The sequence below is a fragment of the Etheostoma spectabile genome, chromosome 7 (genome assembly GCF_008692095.1).
Source record: "Etheostoma spectabile isolate EspeVRDwgs_2016 chromosome 7, UIUC_Espe_1.0, whole genome shotgun sequence".
Taxonomy (NCBI): Eukaryota; Metazoa; Chordata; class Actinopteri; order Perciformes; family Percidae; genus Etheostoma; species Etheostoma spectabile.
The window spans coordinates 13614330-13614870 of NC_045739.1; positions in this window are offsets into that span (position 1 = coordinate 13614330).

A 541-nucleotide genomic window follows, 5' to 3' on the forward strand; every position below is an offset into this window, starting at 1 on the left:
CACACACACACACACACACACACACACACACACACACACACACACACACACCCTCTACCAATAAATACAACCATGTGTTTGTTTATTAAACTTTTTTACCAATAATACCAATCCTCTGTTTGTCTGCCTAGAATCTGTATTACTTACCACTGTGTGCCCACATTTTTGTGTCAACAAACTTGGCCTCGCTTCTGGCAGTCTCTGAGAGAACAAACAGACGTCTGTTTGGTCCGTCAGCGATTTTCACCCTTGCACGTTTGGCAACCACGTGGAACAAAAACAGCATTCCATATAAGTGATATTCATGTGGTCAGCTGTGAACTATGTTATCTCTCTAAGCAAGTAGATATACACAGCTGGAAAACCACTCTGCTGGCTCAGTCCTAGTAGTCTTCAATGATAAGTGGCTTGTCACAGCGACAGAACCGTCACTTTATGTAGCATATATGTTTGTGATTAGCTAGACAAGTACACTTTTTAGTCACTTAAATGACAAAAGTAAATGTTTACATAAAAATTCCATTTGAGGTTGTGGTGCAAC